The sequence below is a fragment of the Cricetulus griseus genome, chromosome 8 (genome assembly GCF_003668045.3).
Source record: "Cricetulus griseus strain 17A/GY chromosome 8, alternate assembly CriGri-PICRH-1.0, whole genome shotgun sequence".
Lineage (NCBI taxonomy): Eukaryota > Metazoa > Chordata > Mammalia > Rodentia > Cricetidae > Cricetulus > Cricetulus griseus.
This window is the reverse complement of record NC_048601.1, coordinates 97,572,928-97,590,555: the sequence shown is the minus strand read 5'-3', so window position 1 is coordinate 97,590,555 and position 17,628 is coordinate 97,572,928. Positions and strand designations below refer to the sequence as shown.

Sequence of the window (17,628 nt, the reverse complement as noted above, 5' to 3'; positions counted from 1 at the left end):
TCCCAGCACTCGGGAGGCAGAGGCAGGCGGATCTCTGTGAGTTCGAGGCCAGCCTGGTCTCCAGAGCAAGTGCCAGGATAGGTTCCAAAGCTACACAGAGAAACCCTGTCTTGAAAAACCAAAAAAAAAAATGTAATAATAATATATCTTCTTATTAGCCAGGGATACAGAAATGGATACATGTCATGGTCAAATGTACTTTTATCCATTTGACATGTCTGCTTTTTAAATTCTGGAATTTTAGTGATGACTGAAAACTAAATGTTTTTTTTTTTTGTTTGTTTTTTACCAGAAATGTTAGTTACTGCTGGTTGGTTTTTATCAACTTGATATAAACCTAGATTTCTGGGAAGGTATGAATCTCATCTGAAGGACTGCCTGCATCAGATTGGCCTGTACAAGGCAGGCAGGCTGCAGGGATTGAAGTGAAGTTGTCAGGCTTGAGTGGCAGCTCCTTTACTCACTGAGCCATCTCACTGGCCCTGCTATAAGGTTTTAAAATGAATAAACACATCACTGTTTATTATAACCATAGAGAAATTCAGATGTGGAATCAGATGTGTCATCAAAAACTGGATCTAACTAAAAACTGATAGAGGACAATACAAAACAGGCTTCCAGGAGCTGGAGAGGTGGCTCAGGGGTTAAAAGCACTTGCAGCTCTTGCAGAGTGTTCCTAAAATCCACACAGAGGCTCATGATCACCTGTAACTACTGTTCCAAGGGATCTGACATCTGGCCTCTGAGAGCACCGACACAGGCCTCTGGTTCACAGACACATATAGACAAAACTCCAACACACACAAAATAAAACTTAATCCCATAACATACTTAGGTGAGCATTAAGTCTTTGGAGAACAGTTATACCTGGGTGGCATGAACAGAGTAAATTCTCAATGCTGTTTCTGCATTTAGGAATCACACAAGACTTGACTGCATTGCCTGCAACTTAATTGAAGTAACGACATAGAACCCAAGTGCAAAAGTTAGCCCTTAAGAGGACAGTTATCCCCCCACCCCACATCCCACTACTAATCTTAGTTAAAACTCCTAAGAGACTTTTCTCAGGCAAAACAAGTAGCTGGAATATATGTAAAATGAATGAAATAAACAGTGCTGAGGGTAAGACAAATTGAGATTGTACCTTTGTTTCCTCTGACCTCAGACACACACACAGCCTTGGCAGCAAGGGTGTGGCAGATCCACTCTGTACCTTACACTGATGGCCTGCTTGCCTGGCACAGTGCTCAGGCAGCCTAGGTTTGGCAAAATGGAAGAACATGGATTTTACAGGTAGCTCTCTGTGCAAGTTATATGTCCTCCGTCCACCGCTTATAAAATTGGGGGCAGATTCTGTTTTTCTCAAGTTTAGTTCTTTCCTTGTCAGAGTAGAAACATTCATACTTCCTTTGAGACTAAAAGGAATTAAAGGGTCTAGGAAGACCTGGCTCAGAGCAGTATGCACAGTGGGCTTGAATGGATAACTCTCATTTCAGATCCTGAAACCATGCAGGACGGACCAGCTGCAATGGCCTGTGGTGAGCTGGGTTATCTTTTGCTTTAAGAAGTAAAATGTACTGAACATTTAAAATTTACGAGTAAAGAAAGAAGAAACAGCATCACAGTCAAAGAACTGTGGAAAAATTGGGCCACAGATCCCAGAACAGTCACCAAGAGTTGTCCTGTGCACTCTGTGAGCCCATTGAAGACTATTTTAAGAAAGAACATGAAATTTCATACATCATTTGCCATTCAAAATTATGGGATGGCATCCAGCACTCATGGTGTGACATAAGACTGCTCCCACCATGTGCATGAATAGCACACGTGGAGACCGCTCTGGACTAACCCAGAGACACATCTGGTTATTTGTGGTGTAGATGGATGGGGGCTCAGATGACATGATCTGATGGCTGCCTGTTGATATCATAAGTCTAAGTTAGACATGAGACACAGTAGCTTCTACTCCGTGGCTGATGATAACCCAAGTCACCAGAATGTAAGGTTAGATAAGATGGGATGAGATGAAAATGGACTGGAACTAACTGGCACACCGCCCCTGATACTACACTGATCCTCAGGAGAGCCTGTGGCTCTCTAAACCAGGAGGGGATTGCTGGAGAGTCTCTTGTCCTTCACTTTTACTAGTGATGCTGTTTGGTTTGGAGCAACCAACCCTCACCTAATGAACCTGTTAAGATTTGACCTCTTCTCATAAACTCAACAAGATATTAATCTTTTTAAAAACATTTTTATTAATTTATTTTTTACATTTCAATTTTCCTCCTCTCCCCCACCTCCTTGCTTCCCCCACTTCTCCGCCCTCCTCCCACCTGCTCCTCAGAGAGGGTGAGGCCTCCCCTAGGAAGTCTACTAAATCTAACCCATCATCCCACTGAGGCAGGACCAAGGCACCTCTCCATCCCCACACTCCTGTGTCTAGGCTGGGCAAGGTATCTCTCCATATAGAATGGGCTCCACTAAGTCAGTTTGTGCATTAGAGTTAGATCTTGGACCCACTGCCAGTGGCCTCGTATATTGTCCCAGTCACACCATTGTCACCTACATTAAGAGAGTCTAGTTCAGTCTTATGCTGGTTCCCCATTTGTGAGAGCTGAGTCAGTGATCTCTCACTAGCTCAGGTCAGCTGATCCTGTGGGTTTCCCCATCACGGTCTTGACTCCTTTGTTCATATTATCTCTCTCCCTCACTTTGATTGTCCTCCAGGAGCTCTGCCCATTGGTTAGTTGTGGATTTCTGCATCTGCTTCCATCTGTTTCTGGAAGACAGTTCTAGCTTCTCTGGGGTTGTGGATTGTAGGCTGGGTATATTTTGCTTTATGTCTGGTATCCATTTATGAGTGAGTACATACTATATTTGTCTTTCTGGGACTGGCTTACCTCACTCAGGATAGTTTTTTCTAGTTCTGTCCATTTGGCTGCAAGTTTTAGGATGTCATTGTTTCTTACTGTTGAGTAGTTCTCCATTGTGTAACTGTACCACATTTTCTTTATCCATTCTTCAGTTGAGGGGCATCTAGGCTGTTTTCAAGATCTGGCTATTATGAATAATGTTGCTATGAACATAGCTGAGCAAATGTCCTTGTGGTGTGAATGTGAATGTGTGGGTAGGTGCCCAACAGTGGTATTGCAAGGTCTTGAGGTAGGTTGATCCCTAATTTTCTGAGAAATTGCCATACTGATTTCCACAGCGGCTGTACAAGTTGGCACTCCCACCAGCAATGGAGGAGTGTTCCCCTTTCTCCACATCCTCTCCAGCATAAACTATCATCCGTGTTTTTGATGTTAGCCATTCTGATTGGTGTAAGATAGAATCTCAGAGTAGTTTTGATTTTCATTTTCCTGATGACTAAGGATGTTGAACATTTCCTTAGGTATCTTTGTCATTTGAGATTTTTATGTTGAGAATTCTCTGTCTAAATCTGTACCCCGTTTTTTAATTGGATTATTTGGTAGTTTGATGTCTAGTTTCTTGAGTTCTTTGTAAATTTTGGAGATCAGCCCTCTGTCAGATGTGGGGTTGGTGAATATCTTTTCCATTCTGTAGGGAGCTGTTTTGTCTCCCTATAGAGTTTTTTCTTATGAACTCAACAATTAATTTTTTTTAAAGATAAAAGTCTCATGTAACCCAGGACAACCTTGAACTCTCTATATAGCTGGGAATGATCTTGACTCTTTTTGTTTTGTTTTTTGAGACAGGATCTTACCATGTAGCTTTGGCTGTCCTGAAACTCATTATGCAGACCAGGCTGTCCTGGAACTCACAGAGATGCCCCTGCCTCTGTCTCTCAAACACAGGGATTAAAAGAGTAGGCCACCACTTCTGGTCTGACCTTGAACTTTTGATCCTCTTGCCTCCACCCCAGAGTGCAAGGATTAGAGATGCAGGTGACCAAACCCAGTTTATGTGGTGGCTGGGACTCAAACTCAGAGCTTTGTGCATGCCAGACAGACAAGCACTCAAACAACCGAGCTACAGCCCAACAACATACATGTGTAAATGCAATTTGATCTTCTGACATTTGATGTAGATTGTGATTTAAAAGGCATTCTAGGGCTAATGAGATGGTTCCTGGGTGAAGTGCTTGTTATTCACGGCCGGTGACCTGGGTTCTACCCCCAGAACTCACATAAAGGTAGGAGGAGAGAAATGACTCCACAAAGTTGTTCTCTGACCTCCACATACATGCTGTGGCACATGTACCCTCCCAAATAATAAATAAAAAACATTCTCTTCATCTACATTTGTTTTACATAGCAAAGACTGTGCCCCCCACCCCCTCTGCCCCCAATCCATTCCTGTTTTACTGCTGTTCCCAGCTCCCGACTCTATCTCAGAAACACTGAAGGGGGACTTTGTCTCCTCCAGGGGAATCCACAGCCTGCGCGCTCCCTCCCTTTCAAGTCTTGCCAACCGGTTACCTGCTGACTATGCTCTTGTAGGCTGAGTTCCTAGAGATGGAAGTGCTAAAAGCCCTTTCTGTTTGCATTTCTGCCCCAGAGGAGGGCAATGGACGAGTTTTTATGCTGGGGCTTCTCTCTCACATGGCACAGACATCCTCACACAGGGGTCTCTGCTTGTGGACCTAACACAGTCTGTGCTTCACACGTGGTGGGAAACAGCCCTTCTCTTCAGCTGCCCATTTGAAAGGTTGAACAGGCAGGCAGGTGGTGTGCAAACAGCCGTATCTGCAGCTATGTGCCCCGGGGTCAGAAGGATGGTATTCTTGAGCTTCTGAGACCAAGCTCTATGAGGCTGACACTTCTTACTTCTGGAGTGCTAGACACAGCCTCCTCCGGGTATACCGCAGCTGTGCTCCGGTACATCTAACACAATTAACAGAGTAATTTCTACAGCTCAGGCTTCCGTTCTTAACAGGCAAGCCACACTAATACGCTCCCAGTTGAGGGTTGTGAAATGCTGGCAGTGCCATGGGCCAATATGGTTTGCTCCTTCCAAAGCTCACACTGGAGCTTGTGAGGTATTAAAAGGGTGGAGACTTAATCCAATTTAGCATTTACTGGTAGGGCCTGGATTAGATGATAATCAGGGGTGGAAAACCCTGATTAGATCTTGGTGGCTTTGTCCCAGAGAAAGACTAGGGGCCAAGGAAGCAGCACAGTTGGTAGAGTGCTGAAATGTCACACCCTCAATTCTTCATCTGAATCTGATCACTAGTGACGCACAGTAAGTTCATCCAAGCATCAGTCTGATTCCTGTGACCACCTGCAGTGTGGTACATGTGCTCTCCAAGCCAGGCTCACCAAGGTTATATCTATATCTATATCTATATCTATATCTATATCTATATCTATATCTATATCTCTAAATCCCGTCCATCTTTCTGTCCATACATCCACCCATCCATCCATCTTACCTGTGTGCTGCTGCATAGGAATAGTAATTGGTTAAGTAATTTAAACAGGACAAAGTCTTATTCAGTATTGATTATTCACTAAACTTGACAAAATTGAGGCTTTTTAACAAAAACAGTCTCTGGACAACCAAGGTGGATGAGTGCCTGATTAGAGCATTCAGTGTGGTGATGACACCTGGGACTGTGAGTCTGAGGTCAGCCGGGAACACATAGTAAAATGTTACCTATTAATAAATAGGTAGATAAATACTAAGGGAAACAGTGATAGGATAGTCTCCATGAGGCCACACACTGCTCTGCTATCTACCTTTATATCTGTGATGAAGGGATAATTAGGCCAGGTGGCAAGGCATCGAAGAGCGGCTTTGCATCTGCTTAGAAGTTATGGTTTTATTCATTAAACTTTTTCTCTCTGCCATCAAGGAAAATCTAAGTTTTTTTAAAAAAAACTGTGGTAAATAGAGCATTGGAATTGCCATTAACCATTTCACGTGCACAGCCAGTGGTGGTCACACTGTGTGCTAGCAGCTCCAGAACTTTGTCCATAGGAAAGAGAAATGCTGTGGTGGTCACACTGTGTGCCAGTAGCTCCAGAACTCTGTCCATAGGAAAGGGGAATGCTGTGGTGGTCACACTGTGTGCCAGCAGCTCCAGAACTCTGTCCATAGGAAAGAGGAATGCTGTGGTGGTCACACTGTGTGCCAGAAGCTCCAGAACTCTGTCCATAGGAAAGAGGAATGCTGTGGTGGTCACACTGTGTGCCAGAAGCTCCAGAACTCTGTCCATAGGAAAGGGGAATGCTGTGATGGTCACACTGTGTGCCAGAAACTCCAGAACTCTGTCCATAAAAAAGAGGAATGCTGATACTGAAATAGAGAAATGAGCCTTGAAGTACGGTTTGTAGAAGAATAGGAATTTTATTTTACTTATGTGTGTAAGTTTTTTGTTTGCTTTAAGATTTATTTTCTATGTATGAGTGTTTGCCTGCATGTATGTTTGTGCACCATGTGTGTTCAATGCCTGTGGAAGCCACAAGAGGGTGTTGGATTCTCTGGAACTGTTGTTAGAGATGCCTGTGAGCTGCTGTGTGAGTACTGGGCCTAGAACCCAGGTCCTCTGGAAGAAGAGCAAGTACTCTTAACCACTGGGACATCTCTCCAGCCCCCCCCCCCATCAAGACAGGGTCTTGCTATGCAGCCTAGCCTGGCCTTGACCTCTTGATCTTCCTGTGTTAGCTGTATAGTGCTAGGATTTTCAGAATGTTATTTTTATTTTTAGTCGATTATAAATTTTATTATATTTATTGTGTGGGTATGTGCTTACGTGTGTGTATGCATGTGCTTGTGTGTATGTGAATATGTGCTTGTGTGTATATACTCCATTGTGTGTGTGTGGGGGGTAGGTATGTGTCATGGCACTCCTATGGATGTCAGAAGACAACTTGTAGGAGCTATTTCTCTTTCTACCATGTGGGTCCAGGGATTGAACTCTGGTCATTGGGCTCAGTGGAAAGTACCTTTATCCACTGAGTCCTCTTGCCCAACCTCAGAAGGTTTATTTCTAAAAGAATGAAACACCCCTCTAGAGGCTTCTAATGTGAAGACTATTAAACACAACGAAAGCAAAGGAATAGCTCCTTCAGATCCAACCATGAGAACAGAGTAGCCTCTCCAATCTGAGAAGGAGCAGGTGCAAACACTGGACTCCTGCTGCCGTGTGCATCCAGTAGGCACAAACCCCCTCTCTCCTGCAGTTATGTCTAAGCAGGGCAGCACTGTCCTTAGGACCCCACACAGCAATGTATTAGGGTCCCAGACAAGCACTGGAAAGAGGAAAATGTGGGTTACAGGGCCATCTCTTGTAGCCGGGGAGAGGGGAGTGGGTGGTCACTCATTAACCAGGCACGCCTGACGGCTCAGGGGGACTGCCACTGCTGCGGCTCAGTTCCACTGCATCATTAAGGCAACACTATTAATACTGCTGTTATGGCTTGTGTCATTGTTGTACCAACGACATTTCACCAGCTCCAGTTAATGCTTTTCTAAGTGATGGGAGTGAGGTGACGGCCCTAGTTCTGAGCTGAAGGAATTCTCATCTAGATGCAAATTGAGGCGAGCCGTCCATGGTGCATGAGTGGGCAGTAGCAATTTTTCCACCATTTAAGGTTCAGCCCCAGCCCTCACCCCAACCCCAGTGCATTTTCACACAAACATACTGGCAAAGTTTTCCTTCTTAGACTTTAACTGTTTTCCTATCCACTCCTGGTGTTCTGAGTCTTGATCCTTTTGACTTAATCTGAGGTAAATACTTCTGGCTCCTCCCACATCATCTTCTACACTTTAGACTTAAAGATGTTGGCCCTGATATCTTGGATGTTCCAAAGGAATAAAAAAAACAAAAACCAAAAACTAAAACCAAGCCATTTCCTCCCACAATGAAACATTCTGTCCTAAAGGGAGAAGGGAGGCTCTGGAAGCTAGGGAAACCCACAAGGCTTAAGAAGTTCCTGAAATTACAAGATTCACAGGACCCCTCCTAAGGTTATACAAGCAGTAAAATTGGTACTTCTGAAGTTGCCTGTCCAGGGTACAGTTCTCTTGAGTCACCTCCATGCTAGTGAATTTCCAGTGACGTGGTTGTCTCGAGTCACCCAGGAGCCTCTGAGTAATCTCAATAAACTTAGTAGTTTACTAAGCTAGGCCTGGGTGGAGTGGTTTCTTGGTCTTTGATTGTCACTCTGTCTGTGGTGAAGAGATGCTTGTTAATGTCTCCCCAGGAAAAGACACTCAACAGTGCACAGTAGAGCTTGCCTTTCACCTACTTTAATGTCCTAGATAACTGAGTGACAGAGTCACTCACCCTTTCATGGCCCCAAACACTCACTCCTCCCACAGCTACATAACTGGGAAGCACCTAGCCCAGCCAACCTTATCACATAATGACTTTTAAATTAGTGCTTTCCTCTGAGAAGGTGCCTGGCCTGCAGCCTCGACGCAGTACATGGCTGTCCCACAGCTGTCCTATGACTCAGTTTCTTGCTTAGTTATTTCTCAGTTTCTTGCTTAGTTTCCTGCATGAATATGACCATACAATCTGTTAATAAGGAAATCTTTTTAGAAAATTACTTTAATATTTTTCCATGTGCCAATGTGTCTGGTGTATGTGCATGTACATATGTGTGTAGATGTATGAACATGTTTGCGCATGTGTGGAGACCCATGTCTGACATCCAGAGTTTTCCTCCATAGCTTTCCATGTTATCTGAGGTGGGGGTCTACCAACTGAATTCAAAGCTTGCCCATACAACTAGTCTAGCTAGCCAGCTTGCCCTGGGGAATCCCATCTCAGCCTTCTGGGTGCTGGAATTACATGTGGGTCCCCACACCTACCTAGCATCCAGACCCTGGTCCTCATGTCTCCTGAATCAGGTCCCCAGCCCCTGAAGGAACCCTTTTACCAGAGGCGTTGTAGCCATGCACCTGTGTGGACTAGTTTTCTATCCCTATAACAAAATACCTGAGATGATTAACTTATAACTGTTTGGGTCACAGTTTGGGAAGTTCTGGTGTGTGGCTGGTTCACTGTTCTGAGCCCCTGGCAAGGCAGCTTATCATGAAAGGAGCATGTGGCAGTCACACCACTCATGCTATAATCTGGGGGAGAAGATGGAGAGGAAGAGGCTGGGCCTGTTATTTTCTTCAAATAAATGTTCCCAGTGATTTAAGCATCTCTTGCAAGGACCTATCTCTTTTTCTTTTGTTTTTGTTTTTTGAGACAGGGTTTCTCTGTGTAGCTTTGTAGACAAGGCTGGCCTCGAACTCACAGAGATCTGTCTGCCTCTGCCTCCCGAGTGCTGGGATTAAAGTCGTGTGCCACCAACGCCTGGTAAGCCCCATCTCTTAAAAGCTGCCCCACCTAACAATAGCATCATTCTTGGGACCACGCCTTTTACCACAGAGGCCTCTGAGTGACACTCTGCATTTGAACAGTAATTCTTCTCTAAAAACCATGCAAGAGAAGATGGTGACATGTTTATGATGGCCATCTTGTGTCCCCGCCTTCAAACGCAGCTCATTCTTACTCAGGGATTCAAATCCCTCCCATCTTCCCTAACCCTGTTACCCAATCTCCTCCATCAGTTTTGAAGTGACTTGCATAATTTTATAATGCTGGGGGGCGGGGAAGAGACCCAGGCTTTGAATTCTAATTGCCCAGACTATCTACTGGTTCCCCAATATCATGTACAGTTAGGCTCCCAGGTCTCCTGGGAGCACTTTGGGCTGGGCCTGCTTTCCCAGTCTCGGGGCAAAGCTCACCTACTTGTCTCCTGTATTTCAGGAGACCAGGTTCACTGTGCCCTTTGTACTGGACTTTCTCACCATTAATTGCACACCAGTATCAAGGGTAGCTCTGGCAGGGATCTGCCAGAGATTAGCAAGCTTCTGAAGAAAGGCTACATGGAAATCCCATAGGCTTTGCTGGGCTGTGGTTCCAGCATGAGCTGACACAGGGAAGGGAGGAGAGGATGAGTAACGTGGCAATCAGACTTCATAGAATGAAGCGATAGGCCAGATGGGGCTCGTGGGCCTGGGTGGGACAAGCCCTGAGTTAGCTGTATGAACGGAGAGAGAGGTGGAGAGGCAGATTCCAGCACTTGTCTTCAGAGGGTGTGAGACTATGCTCAGAACATGACTGTGGAGCCCAGTTGCTGTGATTCAAATCTTGCCGTCCACATTTGCTGACAGCTGAGCTCTTAGATGAGTAATTGTGCATAACTATGCTACCGAGTCGTTGACACAGTCTGAGGCAAGCACTGCGTCTCCTCTAGCAGAGGCATCGGGTGAAGGGGCTGTAGGTACAGGACCTGTAAAGGCCATTTCTTCAGCTCATTAACATGCCCAGTCACCCTCATCACTGCAGAAATTTCCCTGGCTCCCTCTGGCTCATCCCTCACTCTCTTCACACCAAGCCTGGCAATACAACAGCCTACATTCGCGGCCCATGCTTTGCGGCCTCACACTTTCTCAGTAACCCTGCCCCCTGGCTTCCACCCACGGCTTGGACTATGATTCTTAATTTCTTCCCTCCTTCCTTCATCCCTCCACCCCTCCTTTCCCTTCTCCTTCTGTTCCTTCCACTTTCTCCTTCCTTTCATGTGATTAAAAAAACTGCGCACAAAGCGACGGGCTTTGTTATGGTGTCTTCCTACACATCTTTGACCGGTTGCTTTCTGATCCCCAGATTCTGTGTCTGCCCTCCTTGATGGCCCCCCTTCCCCTTTCTCCCTCAATGCCACATGCATTCTGTTTTCCTTTCCTTTCCCCCTCTTCAGCCTCCCGTGAAGACTTTTCCCCCCTCTCCTGATAGTTTTGTGTCCCATATGCATGCATGCATGCAGGAATGCAAATACATACATAAGATTAAACTCCAGGTTCTATATGTCAGAGAAGAGTGCTGTTTGTCTGAGTCTGGCTTATTTCATTATCAGAATAACTTCCCATTCAACCAATCTTCCTGCAAACATTGTGCATGGCTGGATAAAATTCCACCATGGATATTTACACCACATTGGTCTTATCCTCTCATCTTAACCTCAGCTAGGTTGGTTCCATTTCTTTGCTATGGTGAACAATACAGCAATAAACATGGGATGTGAAGGATCCCATGATGGTTTCTTATATAAGAAACACACAGAGTTAAGGTGCAAGGCAGAGGTTGGAGACACTTCCTTCTCCATTGATCCAACATATGGCAGACGGCCACTGTAGTTCCACCCCCAGCAGCGGGACTGTTTGAAGATTGCTACAGTAAGCTGTCTCTATAAGACACCAATATCCTAAACATGTTCTCTCTTTGCCAATGGTAGGGTCACTCATTTAATATGGAAAAAGTCAAGGAAGACCCTATATTGGCTTTTGTCATGATTAGAGAACACGGATTGACATGGATTTAACCATGAGGTGTGTTGGCTTTATGGATGAAGAGTAAAGACATACTGGAAATTTCCATTTTCATTTTACTTTACTTTTGTATCTCTATGAGTGCAACAGTGCTGAGTATGGCCTCATGTCCTGTGGATATTCAGAAGCCCCTCCCACACTGTGAGTTTTGTCATCAAGAGAAAAGGGGAATACTCCCCGACTGCCTCGGCTCCAGAGCTGTTCTAGGGGACCCCTTCTTCCTGCTGGGGAAACTTTCAGGGTGAGGATTATCAAAATCATCTTGGAGTACTCAGTGTCTGGGACAGCACCCCACAAATAAGGAAGAGGGTTTTAGGGAATAACAACTGAGCAAATTATTTCTCTTCTGAGTTCTGGGGAATGGAAGAAGCAGACAGGAGGAAGGGATATCTGCTCACGTGCTAGAGTGCGTGCCTGCATACCACATACGCAGCCCAGACTCTGATGCCAGCATCAAGTAAGCACTGGAGCACACACCTGTATCCCAGAGATAGGGAGGAGGAGGAGGAGGGAGAGGGGGAGGCAGAGGGAGGAGGGGGGAGGGAGGAAAGGAGAGAAAGAGAGATAGAGAAAGAGGGAGAGGGAGAGAGAGCTAAGATCTAGTGTATCCTTGGCACTCAGCCCTGGAGAAAATCACACACAAGGCTCTTGAAGACTGGTCATTGCTCAGAGAAATGGGTGGAGATCCTATCTTGGGCTCCGCCTTCTGTTCTGCTTCTGGACTCAGGGTCCAGACAGTGCAAGGACCCAGAAAGAATGCAGCCAAAATCCTCTTCCTAGCAGCCAGGAGAAAAGCTGTTCTTTGGCTGTCTTGTCACAGAGACAATTGCAAATGCTGTGGCTCTGTGACCCTCACACCCATCAGCCCTCTCAGCGGCTCCTACTTCTTGACCCAATGTCAATCCCCCCACCCCCCGCCACACTATTTTTAAAATATCTAATCTGCAGTGAGTGATAGAAACGTTAGTTTGCCATCTCTGGACAGACACATCCGAGACGAGTCCTGATTAGGTTGTCACTGAGTATCTGAAGTGGTAGACAGTAAAATATAAAACCAAAGTAGCACACACAAAAACTTCCTAATGCCATGTGATTTGAAATATTTATAGATTTTTAGAGTGCTTTTCTTTTAAAATTAAAAAAAATACTGTAGGGCGGCAGCGGCAGATGTGGCCCCTGTGGTAGAGTGTTTGTCTAGTACACACAAAGCAGACATACAGTCCCAGCACAGGGGACCAGAAGGTCAAGGTCACCCTCAGACACACAGTTTGAGGCTAGTCTCGGGCATATGACACCTTATCTGAAAAAGTTTTTAACTGGTACATGTTCGCATGTATTTACGGGCACAGGATGATGGTTTACCACAGGTATGTAATATGTGAGGATCAAACCTCAGTAAAGAGCATTCTGTCTTAAGGTGATTAATGGAGGAGTGGGGGGGGGACAGCCAGGCGGTGGCGGCGCACACCTTTAATCCCAACACTCCGGAGGCAGAGGCAGGATCTCTGTGAGTTTGAGACCAGCCTGGTCTACAAGAGCTAGTTCCAGGACAGCCTCAAAAGTCACAGAGAAACCCTGTCTGGAAAAACAAAAAACAAAAAACAAACAAACAAAAAAGACAATTAACACAAGATAAAAGGCAGTGTCAAGTTAGCCAGCACATTCCATACAGTGCTTGTTGTGTTAGCATGAGGATTTGAGTTCAACCCCAGCACCCACATAAAAACCAGGCATTTGTAATCTCAGCACTAGGGAGGTAGAGACAAGAGGGTCACTAATGTTTGTTGGCCTCCCACTCTGAGTAAATGAGCTGCAGATTTGGTGAGAGACCCTGTCTCCAAATATAAGGTGACTGGTCAGGGATCCCCAATATTCAAGTTAGGTAGACTAGAGACATTGCTGATGAAGTTGGTTGATACAGTTTTTTTTTTTTCCTTAAAAGATTATCTTTTGTTCAGGTCACCTTCCTATAAGGAAACGAATTTTAGTTATCTATTATCATGTAGCAATTGCTTCCATAATTCAGTGTCTTAAGACAGTAATAATTTATTATCTGACTGAACTATGTTCCTCTCAAATCCATCCTCCATTCAACTGTGTTCCGAGAGACAGAGCCTATAAAGTAGTAATTACGGTTAAAGGAGGGGCTTGGAATGTGGCTAGATGCACACTTAGACTGTCAGCTCCGTCCCCAGCCTGGAAAGGAAAGTTCAATGAGCTGACAGAGTAGCCCAAAAGGACTTAAAAGAGGAGATAGGAATCTGAAGGATGCAAGCAGGCGAAGAGGCTACAAGAGAACACAGGCAAACCTCTGCAGGCCAAGGTGGGAGGGTTCCAAGAGACCAAACCCTCCAAGTCCTCAATGCTGGACTCTGCATTAATGAGCTTTGTCTTACTGCAATAGAATACCGGCACACACTGCGGCTGAAGTGAAATTTTCTTAGGCTCACAGTTCTAGAAATCCAAGGTCACGGGGAGCACCATTTCCACTGGGACCTTATCACAGCTTAGGGTCTTCCCTTCCTTCCCCTCTTTCTGAGATTACCCCCTTAATGATACTCATACCCCAAACTCTGCTCCCAGGACTGACTCAAGACAGCCCCAAAGGGAGGTTCTAAGACCAAGGGTGTAGCTTAGTAGAGAAGTGTTTGAATAACAGCAGTGTGCGCCGCGCGCGCGCGCGTGTGTGTGTGTGTGTGTGTGTGTGTGTGTGTGTGTGTGTGTGTGTGTGTGTGTGTGTGTGTGTGTGTGTGGACACTCATGAATATGGACACACTGTAATGGTCAACTTGACATAACCTAGAGTTACCTAGGAAGAGTCTCAGTGAGGGGTTGTCTACATTGGGTTGACCTGTCTTAATTAAGTTAATTGGTGTGGGAAGCATCATCCCCATGGACAGTGCCATTCCCTAGGCGGTGGAGAAAGCAAGCTGGCCAGAAGCAAGCACAGGAGCATCTCTGTAGCCCCCACATCAAACTTCTTGAGAGAGTTCACACTGCCACGGCTTCTTACTCCCAATCACCACTCCACAATCTATGTCTTTGGCCCTCGGCCATGCAGGGGTCCACAGGCAGTCTGGCCGAGGTCATGGTGAGTGGGAATGACATGGCTGCCTTTCGCATTATTGGGTAGGTGGGGATGACCTTGAACCTCTGGTCCTCTCCTCTCCACCTCTCAAATACTAGGATTCTTTCTTTCTTCTTCTTCTTCTTTTTTTGGGGGGGTTTGAGACAGGGTTTTTCTGTGTAGCTTTGGCACTCTCTCTGGGGACCAGGCTGGCCTTGAACTCACAGAGATCTGCCTGCCTCTGCCTCCCGAGTGCTGGGATTAAAGAGGTGCGCCACCAACGCCCGGCCAGACACTAGGATTCTAAGAACCCTCCTCTAAGCCTGGTTTATGTGGTGCTGGAGACTGAACACCAGGCTTCATGCATTCTGGACAAGCACTTCACCAACTGAACTACATCTCCAGCCTGTTTTTATTTGTTGAGTAAATAAATGGTTTTGATAAGTACGCTTACTAAAGACAAATATTCATCCCAATCCCTTTCCAATTTTAGGATAAATTCATGGGAGCTGACTTCACAAAAAATGATTTCACAGTCCCTGTTTATGGAAAGAGTCTTTATTCTAAAGAGCAGAGATAAATTATGTTGAAATATTTTTAGGGCCTAGAAATTTTTAAGCAGCTCATATCTCTTCATGAAGATTATGCCAGTAGCAAAATTAACAAAATCAGTCAAGCTCTTAAGGAACAGCCCATAAATTAAAGACATACAACAAAATCCAATTATAAAGGGACAAATTTTATATGAAGTTCAAATACCACCTGCTCCATTACGGCTGCAGAGGCTGTAGACCTGCAGGTCCATCCCAGCATGACATTTACAGGGGGCTAGGTGTGTTAACGGCAAGTAACCAGTTGGGACATCCTTTCACGGTTTTTTTGTTTATGATATATGCGTGTACATGTGTGTTATCATGAGTGTGTGCGTGTGCCTCTTGTGTGTGCGCATGCATGTGGGGCCAGAGTGACCATCAGATGTATTCTTCTGTGGTTCTCCACCTTTTATTTTGAGACAGGGTCACTTCACTGTGCTTGAGGTTTACCTCGGTTAGTTAACTCAGCTAAGCTGGAGGGCCAGCAATCGCCAAGAATCTGTTGTATCCTCTCTTCCCACCCAGAACTGGGGTTACAGATTCCTGCCACTGCACCAGTGGATTCGAGTCCCCATGTTTGTGTGGCATGTACTTCACCTACTAAGTCATCTCCTCAGTCCTTCTTTTCTACTTCCTGAAACACACCATTTCAAAACATAAGTGAGGAGCCCTGAGGGTCACCCTGGTTTTCTACAGCTTTAAGTACACAAGTGCCATGGGAAGATCATTCTTTTGCTCTGATGAGCCGCACACAATACAGGTCTCAGGAGAGGATTATTGTAAACACACAGTTCCATGACATAAATACGTCCACGCTGTCATGGAACCATTTAACATCCATCTCCCAGACTGTTTTGTCTTCCTAAAGGGAAACTGCCATCAAAAATATCACCCGGGCTGGCAAGATGGTTCAGTGGGTAACAGCGATTGCTGCCATGCCAGGGGAACTGAGTTCAATCTCTGAGATCCACATGGTGGAAGAAGAGAGACTGAAAAATTGTCTTCTGATCTCCACACAAGTGCGGTGACATGCATGCCATACCCCATCACCCACCCCCAAATAAATGAAATGTCTCTGTCTCTTTAACCCCTGGAAAACCAGCACTCCAGTTTCTGTCTCTATGACCAGTGTAGAGACCTTATGTAAAAAGACCATGCAGTATTTGTCCTGTGATGTCTGGCTTATCTCAGTCAGCATGGCAACCTTGGGGTTTATCCCTGTCAATAGCAAGTGTCTGTCTGACACATAGTTTCAGCCAGTCATTTCTTTCTAGAAGGTTTTCTTCTGCCTCTCTGCTTATTTAAACTCACACCATCACTCCAGGCTCAGCTCAGCTGGTATTGTGTCAGCTCCAGCCATTATCCCAGCCATTGACTTTCCACGCTGACTTAGCTATTTGCCTGAGTACTACTTAACACACTGCCAGCAAGTGTGTAAGCACTGGAGGGTAGAAACAATGGCAGGCAGTTTAACCCTGGTTATGCAAATGAACACTTCTAAGCCCCCTTTAATAAAGCCATGCTTGAATGAACAGAGGAGCATTCGAGGTATGTACTCTGCTTGGCAAACACATTTTCTCCCCAAAGATACCAACTGTTATGGGTTGAACAGCATCTCCTGAGAAGATATGCTGATTTTTTAATTGTAGTACCCACAAATGGGACCCTTATTTGGAAATAGGTCTTTGTGGATGTCACCATATCCATATGAAGCCATTGAGGTAGACTCTTATCCAAGGTGATTAGTGTCCTAAGAAGAGGGACACTGGGACACAAGCAGACACAGAGGGAAGGAGTTAGGATCTAGAAAAATCCAGGCTGCTAGATTCTGGGAGAGAAAGAAGGCATTTGGAAGCCTGCAGGAAGCAAGGCCCCACCCAAACACTGGCTTTGGACTTTTAGCTTCAGAATTGTGGTAAAATGCAATGTGTTGCTTTAAGTCTTCAGCGTGTGGGACACTTGGCTTTCTTCTCCACAGGTTCTGTACCTACAGATTTAATAGACTGCAGATTGGAAATATTGGAAACAAGACTGTCTCTGTACTGGACACACACGCTTTGTAAGAACTACCTAAACCATGCAACAGATGGACCATGATGTAGACTGAGTTACCGATTGTTTTCCAAAGATGGATAAAAATCTACAGAGGCCTAGGCACCATGTCAAAACCTGCCATTTTATAAAAGGGATTAAGCACACAAGGATCTTGGTACCCTCAGGGTCCTGAAACCAATCTCCAGTGGACAAGGGAGGGAGACTGCTTTGTTGTCACTGTTCCAGGAAACGAAACCAACATGACCAAATGACACTGCTCCATCGGCGCTGGCATGTCCTCACTGAGCTCAGGGGTGACTCTGGGGCTCCCAGAGTATCTAATTAAACTAAACAGGCTACAGTGGGTGGGGTCTCCATGCTTGGGGTACTGTGTTGGCTTGGACAATATCCAGGTTGGGACAAATCTGGCCTCCTCCATCAACAATCTCAGAGCATCTCCTCTGACGGCCACAAAGACATACTGTCCCACTGCCTCCAAGTGACAACTTTCTACAAACCTACTTCAGGTCAGTGATGTCAGACCTTAAAACTCTAGAACACAATCCCTCCCTCCCT

General features: G+C 45.4%; 1 protein-coding gene across 4 annotated transcripts in view; it reads right to left on the bottom strand.

The window, feature by feature from the left end:
* Positions 1-17,628, bottom strand: part of Prkag2 (protein kinase AMP-activated non-catalytic subunit gamma 2) — a 274,500-nt gene that overhangs the window by 87,730 nt on the left and 169,142 nt on the right. The window lies entirely within an intron of this gene.